General features: G+C 39.0%; 1 long non-coding RNA gene across 1 annotated transcript; it reads left to right on the top strand.

Annotated features, from left to right (window-relative positions):
• Nucleotides 1–7,588: 7,588 nt before the first annotated feature.
• LOC133660702 (uncharacterized) lies at nt 7,589–8,704 on the top strand. Its single transcript, XR_009827871.1, has 3 exons — nt 7,589–7,649; nt 7,729–7,781; nt 8,368–8,704. It is a non-coding gene; the product is annotated as an uncharacterized LOC133660702 (long non-coding RNA).
• Nucleotides 8,705–9,008: the final 304 nt, after the last annotated feature.

Below are 9,008 nucleotides of genomic sequence, written 5' to 3'. Positions count from 1 at the left end.
GGTTGGGTTATACATGACGTGCAGACAGCCCGGTCCTTACGATGTTTACACCACTGGTAATCAGAGACTTGGTCCTGGTAATAAAAACTACTACTCCTTCTATTGGCGATGATAATGCCTGCATCTCAACTGGACTTTGATAATCCTTCGCTGAGGACGTCCTCGTGACTCCACTGATAATGGTGGTTCTTCCTGTAAGGCCGTCGCCAGTTAATTTCCTCCCTGCGGTCCAAGCTGGACCTTGCCAGCTGCAGAGGCGCCCGTTCGGCGTTCCTTCTCATCCTCCAAGTCGACAGGCACTGCCTATTTGGAATGTGTCGTCCTCAACGCCTTCGGATAAAGCACCCATCCCTCGCTCCTCCTCCTTGACTGCCCAGCCGTCCAACCTGGAAGCACCCATCTGGCGTCCTACATTGTCCTCCACACCTGCTGCAAGAGTGGTTGGCGCATGCTTGTCATCGTCCTCCTCGCCAGCTGCAGTGCCGCTCAACAAACCATCGTCATATGGCCCTTCCTCCCTGGCTGCCTGGATCAGGAACATTCCTTTGGTTTGTTGTGACGGGGGCACAGTTTCAACGACCCCTGCTGCAGTCGCTCTCCTATTTTATTGTATTGGGTGTTTTAAGTTGAGCTGCGTGGCGGTAACTCGGACCTAGGTTTCATACCAAGTAAATCTCAGATTGGGGCGTGATTCTGGTGCATCTTTCTGGCGCACATTTGTGATGCCAGAGAATATTTCCTGTTAAGTGTTATGTCGGCAAGTCAAGATAAAGACCCTTTAACAAGTGAAGCATTTTTTGGAACAATTCAACAAACCCTTTAAAGGCCTACTGAAACCCACTACTACCGACCACGCAGTCTGATAGTTTATATATCAATGATGAAATCTTAACATTATAACACATGCCAATACGGCCGGGTTAACTTATAAAGTGACATTTTAAATTTGCCGCTAAACTTCCGGTTCGAAACGCCTCTGAGGATGACGTATGCGTGTGACGTAGCCCGGCGAACACGGGTATGCCTTCCACATTGAAGCCGATACGAAAAAGCTCTGTTTTCATTTCATAATTCCACAGTATTCTGGACATCTGTGTTCGTGAATCTGTTTCAATCATGTTCATTGCATTATGGAGAAGGAAGCCAAGCAAGCAAAGAAGAAAGTTGTAGGTGCGAAATGGACGTATTTTTCGAACGTAGTCAGCCACAACAGTACACAGCCGGCGCTTCTTTGTTTACATTCCCGAAAGATGCAGTCAAGATGGAAGAACTCTGATAACAGAGACTCTAACCAGGAGGACTTTTGATTTGGATACACAGACGCCTGTAGGGAACTGGGACAACACAGACTCTTACCAGGATTACTTTGATTTGGATGACAAAGACGCAGACGTGCTACTGTGAGTATGCAGCTTTGGCTTTTTTTTGCGTATGTACGTAACTTTTTTAAAATATATAAGCTTTATGAACCTTGGGTTAGGTGAACGGTCTTTTGGGCTGAGTGATTGTGTGTGTTGATCATGTGTTTGAATTGCATTGGCGTGTTCTATGGAGCTAGGAGCTAGCAGAGGAGCTAGGAGCTAGCATAACACGTACCGTACCGTACGTGCGCGTCACGTACGTAACTTTTTAAAAATATATAAGCTTTATGAACCTTGGGTTAGGTGAACGGTCTTTTGGGCTGAGTGATTGTGTGTGTTGATCAGGTGTTTGAATTGTATTGGCGTGTTCTATGGAGCTAGGAGCTAGCAGAGGAGCTAGGAGCTAGCATAACAAACACGCAGGTGTTATTATGCAGGATTAATTTGTGGCATATTAAATATAAGCCTGGTTGTGTTGTGGCTAATAGAGTATATATATGTGTTGTGTTTATTTACTGTTGTAGTCATTCCCAGCTGAATATCAGGTACCGTGAGTATGCAGCCTTGGCTGCTAAACATTCGATAACTTGACCGTATGTGCGCGTCACGTACGTAACTTTTTAAAAATATATAAGCTTTATGAACCTTGGGTTAGGTAAACGGTCTTTTGGGCTGAGTGATTGTGTGTGTTGATCAGGTGTTTGAATTGTATTGGCGTGTTCTATGGAGCTAGGAGCTAGCAGAGGAGCTAGGAGCTAGCATAACAAACATGCAGGTGTTTTTATGCAGGATTAATTTGTGGCATATTAAATATAAGCCTGGTTGTGTTGTGGCTAATAGAGTATATATATGTCTTGTGTTTATTTACTGTTGTAGTCATTCCCAGCTGAATATCAGGTCACCCCCGGCTCTCACAGCATCTTCCCTATCTGAATAGCTTCAACTCCCCACTAGTCCTTCACTTGCACTTTACTCATCCACAAATCTTTCATCCTCGCTCAAATTAATGGGGAAATTGTCGCTTTCTCGGTCCGAATTTCTCTCACTTCATGCGGCCATCATTGTAAACAATAGGGAACTTTGCGTATATGTTCAACTGACTACGTCACGCTACTTCCGGTAGGTGCAAGCCTTTTTTTTATCAGATACCAAAAGTTGCAATCTTTATCGTCGTTGTTCTATACTAAATCCTTTCAGCAAAAATATGGCTATATCGCGAAATGATCAAGTATGACACATAGAATAGATCTGCCATCCCCGTTTAAATAAAAAAAATTCATTTCAGTAGGCCTTTAATGATATCACTATCTCAGAGTTAAATTATGGAATGGATTAACCAAAGAAACCAAACAAAGTACCAATATGATTCAGTTTAAGAGACTGTTCAAAAAGTACACAATTATGATGAATATCATAAAAACCTTTTTTTTTATTTTTTATAAAGATTATTTATGTATTTAATATTTGTTTACTTACTATGGTATATTATTTATTTATTATTTATTCATTCAATGTTCTGTTACATAGTACAAGGAAATAGGATAACATTTCTATGGTATAAAAAGGGGTAGGATTAAATAAGCTCTGTTTCATCCTACTCCTTTTCGGACATGCTGTAATGAAACAACTGGAAATATGTGATGCATTACATCGTATCGTATGCATGTTTGAAATAAACTGAAACTGAACTGAACTGAACAATGTCTCAACATCTATTTCACCTCAATCTGGCATCAAGACTATGACACCTGTGAAGTGAAAACCATTTCAGGTGACTCCCTCTTGAAGCTCATCGAGAGAATGCCAAGAGTGTGCAAAGCACTAATCTGAGCAAAAGGTGGCTATTTTGAAGAAACTAAGTACTTAACTCCACATGTGTTCATTCCTAGTTTTGATGCCTTGAACATCTACAATGTAAATAGTCATGAAAATAAAGAAAACACACTGAATGAGAAGGTGTGTTCAAACTTTTGGCCTGTACTATATAAATTTCTCTCTCTCTCTCTCTCTCTCTCTCTATATATATATATATATATATATATATATATATATATATATATATATATATATATATATATATATATATATATATATATATACATATATATATATATATATATATATATATATATATATATATATATATATATATATATATATATATATATATATATATATATATATATATATATATGCCGAGTGCCATGATGTCACATTATGGATGGGAAAATACATTTTTAGACAATATGATTTGCCTGAGCGACTACAAGGCACCAAGAGTAACAAGTGGTAGAAAATGGATTAGAAAGGACAGATTTAAAAAAATTATAACTAAAAAAATAAATAAATAATCCCAGAGGATACACCAGCAGCACTTTGAAGAGCTACATCAGGCTGCAACAATAACTTTTTGGTAAAGTTTCTGATTGTTGTGTTATTGTCGTTGCTGACTTTGCTTGATTCTGTCACACAATTCATCCTTTTGCCCCAAAATTCATACAACACTGAGTCAACACTCAATTTGCAGGTTTCAATGACTCTTGTACATCTTTCATACTGGGCTCTATGCTCAGTTTGTTTTACGTGAACTTACTTCAGACTTCCTTGGATACTTTTCAAAAGATCTGTGTCTGATCTCATCATGGCGCTTCATGTTGCCGCTTTTGATCAGTGCTACAATTTTAAAGCATGGAACACAACAGTTTGGAACAATATTCTGGAAGAATAAACACAAATTCTATTCTCCTTCCCATCCACTTCTTAGCACCACAGGTTCTGGCTTTCCTGCAGCTTTGAACATCTCAGCTTGTGGTAGCAGATTAATAAAACAGGAAATTAATGCATTTTGGATGAAATCGTCTCAGTTGGGGGTACGTTGCGCCTCATTAAAGCCTGTATTATTGATCAGATTCAAAACCTCCGGTACCCTTGGTACCAAACTGTTAACCAGAATCCCGCCTGCCCCTCCTCCATGAAGAATGCTAATTGCACAGAGGTAAAGGATTAATACCTAATTGAGCATATTTTCAGACGAATCATCGTCATGGCTTGACACTAAAACAAATCTTTTAAATATGCATGGAACTTGTCTCATACAGTTAGCGTGGTAATATTATGTGCAATATTTAGATACTGTGGGTCTCGCAAGATAAAAAAAATATTGAATTAATGACATAATGTTGTAAAAAAGTGTAGTAATCATAAAAATACATATTTAGATATCCTGTACCTAATATATTGTGATTTTGGTTTTGAGAAAATCTGCAGCTGTCTTTTTTGGATCTTTCTCATCTGTGCCAGTTTTAGACAGTGTAGAGGGCTTTATCTCTGTGTGACAGTTGTTTGTCATTGCATCTTTTGTTGTCTTCTCTTTGGTCACAAAGTGTTTTTCCTTCCCAAGCAGCTTGTCATAAAAAATGTAAAAGATGCTAAGTGACTAATGCATTTCCTCCGCCGTGTGTTGAGACAATGAAAAATTAACAATAGAAATAATTAATCTTGATTGGTGTCTGCAGTAGTAAAAAACTTGTGTTGTGCCCTTATAAGTTATTCATATCTCATGCAAATTCTCTCCTTCACTTACATGCAAAATAATGTTGCTTCCATGTTATATAAATTCTGAAAGACTTCTGACTTATGTTCCAGCATGTTGTGATTACAACATGCACTCGTGCACCTTGGATTGGCTTAAAATGTTATTTGCCTGTGTTTGGAACTTCCAACCGAGTCATCTAATATGCATTTAACCAGAGGTAAACATGATTCCTAAGTAGGATTTCATTTTGTAACTATTAATTTGTACCTTTCTCCCTGGCATGGTTCATTGTCACACTACTGTAAACATATCCTTTTTGTTTTGTTGCTTGCTACTTCACATATTGCTCCAAGCACTGCCAGCCTTAGTTTTAACTGTCATTTAGCCTAATGCGGCATCAGGTTCTCCTTGTTTACATGATGTTAGCCAGACTGCTACCACTGTGGCTATGTTATTTTTTCTTGTTTTTATATGTTGCTAAAGTTCTTTAACAAAGAGATGTGTTGTTGCAAAAGTTGTTCCAAAAATACCTGATATTCTCGTGTGTCTGCATGCATCCTTTTTGGGTCAATGTGGACTTTTTTATTTACAAATTATTATATTATTTGCAACTTATTATAGTATATCACGTGTCAGGACTACAGGACAACATCATCACACAGTATCCATACTCCTATGGTACGAGTAAGATATAGCATTTTAATGTGATGTGTCTTGTAGTCAGTCATATGAGTCATCATTGAAGGTCATATCTGCATATGGGTTGCCTACGTCCTGGTAAAAATTAAATACATCTTGTTGGCAGGGCCAGCCGACAGATCAATTGTATAAATTTATTTACGGGTTTTTTTGTTTTATAAATATTATATTTTCTCTCTCTTGCTCAGGTAAAACTTTTGCCCCCAGGAACTTCCGTAGCCTTCAAATCCAGTATTGAGTAGGGATGAGTACCAAATTCAGTATTCAGAGCACGCTCAGTCGGACTGCCCATAGGTACAATTTTCCATGCCAACAAAGCATGAAGAAGGCACTCAGAAGTACAGCAAGGCTTCACTTTTCAAAATGTTGTAGCTCAATGCTAATTTACGTTGGCTATTTTGTAGACATGAGACTGAAAAGCATGAGCAATTTTATATTGCGATTTTAACACCTAATTGAGATGTACATTACAGGTTACAATCAATACAATAAATACGATATTTGGGGCCTGAATTACTAAAGGGTTGCATGTACTAAAACATGTGCAAACTTCATAGCGCACGCAAAGCTGATCTATTAAATGTGTGCAAAGTGTATTGCATCTGTTAAGTCATCACAATAAGGCGAGCAGTCCATGTTGCCTCTCTGTCTTCATTAATATGCAAAATATATGATAGTGGGAGGATAAGATGCAAATATACTTTTGTATTATACAGCACACACAATGTGATCTATCATCACTCATAACTGTTTTGGGAGCCCGATTTAGTGTTTTATTTAGCACCTCTGAAAAGTATGTGCAAAATGACACACAAACACACGGCCGTGAGAAAGGATTGGTGCTCGTGTGATGCCTTCACAATGTGGAATATATGTTTTTTTTGTCAATCGCTTTTTATTGACAGAGGTTACAGCCGTTTTCCATCCATGTTAGTGTAAAGACAGAAATGAAGAGCGGAACTAATGTGTAGTGAAGTAGTTCCCCGTAGGTCCCTTTTTAGGTGTGGGTATTTCCTCCCCCCTCCCCTCAGAGGAAATTTGGGAAGCTTCAAGTATTGTTCGTGTCTTCACTCTTCTTAAACATTGCCTGTGTTTTCCAGGTTAGTAATGTTGTGAAATATCTCAAATGTAAACATTTGATAATTAAACACCCTACAGTTCAAATGTAATATGGTTCAGCGACAGAGATTGATGTTTTAGTGCCTTTAGACTTTAATACCACCGTGTGTTAGCATCTAGCTAGCTCTTCTGTGCATGTGGGTCAGTTGAGAGCAGTTAACCCTTTTCATGCCAACAGAAGAGCACTGCAGTGTGTATATATAGTTCTGTGTTGTAGAGAAATACTGTTCTATCTCTATCTCACACAAGGTCATATTATTATCTGTGTAAATATGTTATTGTTGTTTCTTATATTTGTAAATAGATAATGAACTGAGTGATGTGGATACATTTTGTATGACTCCAAGTATACTTCCCAAGGACATTTCATGTCTAAATGATACTTCCCCATTTGTAAATGAGTCTATTACTCAAGATGTTTCTGTAACAACAATATATAGAAACGTGAATATACAGTAGTATATACCATTATAATAGCTATTGTGCTATGTAGAATATATGTTTTGAGAATGTAATATTGAATTTAGATAGGCTGACCATACGTTCCTCTTTTCCCCGGACATGTCCTCTTTTGCAGGGATGTCCGGGGTGTCCGGGCGGGTTTTTTTAAATGCCTCAAATGTCCGGAATTTTGAGTTAGGGTTGCGTGTACCGGGTATTTTCAATGTACGTCCAGAGTTAAGAAGGGGTTAAACAAAACAAAGTGTGGAGGCGTGCGTGTAACACGGGTGGGAATAAGACATATTTCCTCTCATGGCATCCCCTCATATTACCTGCGGCGTTTCCACGTTTAATCTCACGAGTTTAACACACACGCTCACGTGACCCGCTGCAGCCTATCACGTGACCCGCTGCAGCCTATCGCGCTCTATATGATCCACCGTCCCAAGATGGCTGCCAGGTGCGGTGGCTAAGCCTGGGCACATCTGAAGCCGGTATGTTTTAAAGTTGTCGTTTGCCTGCATATCTTAAAAACAACCGTCCAACATTTTACAACTAATTGTAAACTTATAGGTGCCGACCATCAGGGCCGAGTTGCGACGAGAGAGTGTTATTAAGCCGAGTTGGTAAGTTAATCTGTTTGCTAATAGTAGCTGCTAGCCGTACCCATGTATTGTCTATGGGCGGTTAGCATCAGCTTTTAATCCCGTTTCCTCCAATGTTTCTGATCCCATTGAATTTATATTTATTTTGAGTCTTTATTTTGGGTACTTACATATGGTGACTGAGTGTTGTGGCGTTTTAAGGCCATGTGCACTTTTTATGCTACGGTAAAGACAATGAATGAACACTGTTACACCCGTCATAGTGACGTCACTGTTATTGTTAATGTTACACCCGTCATAGTGACGTCACTGTTATTTTCTAGTGTTTAATATTGTTAATGTTACACCCGTCATAGTGACGTCACTGTTATTTTCTATTGTTTAATATTGTTCATGTTGCACCCGTCATAGTGACAACACTGTGTACTGTCGTGTTTGTTATGTTGTACATACATGGGATGGTTTAATATTGTTAATGTTAGCAGTATTATTGCTAATAATGATAATAATAAGTGTAACTTATTTATTAAAGGTCGAACAATAGATTACTTAATGTTGATGTTTATGTGCGCACATTGATTGAACTCTGGGTCCTGTGTTTACGTAGACCAGGTCCCTAAGTCTTGGATGGCGAGCTGTAGATAGGCCTTGAGCCCGAGCCCAAGGATCTCTACCTCTCAACCCCTGAGCTCCAACTGCTCTGGTCGGGCCGGTAGGCGGCTTATAGCCGAACCCCTTGCCTCGCACCTCATTACTCTGTGGCCCTTTGCACTACCTCATACACACCCTGCCCATAAACTGAACTGTCCCTACAAACTGCCATATCCACAACCCCAACCCTGGGACCCCATTTTGAAAATTCCTAGCGCCAACACTGCTGTCAACAGAGGAGAAAAATGCTTTATTTAAATAAATATATTATTTATAAAGCAAGTTCGAGTATCATTGGCAAATTTTCACCTAGTCCCCGCCTTGGCACGCATATATGTCCTCTTTTTGGGATTTCAGAATATGGTCAGCCTAATTTAGAGAATAATAATTATATTGTTATTGTGGATTATAGGAAATATATATAATGTGTAATAAAGGGAGGAAACTTGGGAAGCTTCAAGTATTGTTCGTGTCTTCACTCTTCTTAAACATTGCCTGTGTTTTCCAGGGGTTAGACTATGAACACAACCTTTTGTCTACTGAACGCACACGCCTGTGAGACCGGTAACACTCGCGCTGCAAATACAGACACCTGAC

The sequence above is a fragment of the Entelurus aequoreus genome, linkage group LG11, assembly GCF_033978785.1.
Source record: "Entelurus aequoreus isolate RoL-2023_Sb linkage group LG11, RoL_Eaeq_v1.1, whole genome shotgun sequence".
Lineage (NCBI taxonomy): Eukaryota > Metazoa > Chordata > Actinopteri > Syngnathiformes > Syngnathidae > Entelurus > Entelurus aequoreus.
This window is presented reverse-complemented; position numbering and strand designations above follow the sequence as displayed.